This window comes from Odontomachus brunneus, unplaced genomic scaffold (genome assembly GCF_010583005.1).
Source record: "Odontomachus brunneus isolate Ranch 3 - 2012 unplaced genomic scaffold, Obru_v1 Obru_scaffold_203, whole genome shotgun sequence".
Lineage (NCBI taxonomy): Eukaryota > Metazoa > Arthropoda > Insecta > Hymenoptera > Formicidae > Odontomachus > Odontomachus brunneus.
Genome location: NW_022639653.1, coordinates 471,005 through 471,818, shown reverse-complemented (window position 1 = coordinate 471,818; position 814 = coordinate 471,005).

Sequence of the window (814 nt, the reverse complement as noted above, 5' to 3'; positions counted from 1 at the left end):
CCGTATGATTAGAGACATTTGTAGGGTCCCTTGGAACAGCGACTTGTGATTGGACTGTGTCCAATTGCCCCGTGTCCAACTGATATACACCCGAGCATAATGGGGTGAGACTCGATTGATCATGGTACGATTTTTATGGCTCCTCTATTCTCTATAGAAACTGCTTACGTTGAGCTGTACGTCATTTCACGCATGCGCAGAAGGGCTCCTGTCATCTAGAAAATATCCCGAACTCGCAGCACTGTAGGGTAGCGATCATGAATCTTTCACGTGAACTTCATTTTCATTTTTTACTTTTTACTGTAAATTATTTTACATGAAAGGTGAACAATGAAAATGTGAAAAGTAATATTTATGTAATATAGATTATTAAAATTAAAATGTAATTACAGTATACACAATGTAATATATAACACATTAATAAGCACTATACAACTTAAATTTATAGTTATAATATAATATAATAATACAATATGAGTAAATTTAATAAATGAGACGAACGTTAACCGTGAAAGGTGAATTCTCAAAACGTGAAATATTTCACGTGAACTTTCAGTTTGTTCGTATATGTTCTTCTTTACATGTAAATTGTGTAAATTTCCATGAAAATTTTTAAGCATCAAGCGATGTGATTTAAATATGAAAAATAATGTAATACTACACTCGCATATTATGTACAAAGTGAGTAGAATTCTTATAGTGACTTTAATTTTTATGATTATACGACAATTGGCATTTGACATAAGAATCCTACGTCCATTAAAAATGAACAACGAAAGCCAATTGAAGCGTGATGACGTATAGGCAGTGAAAG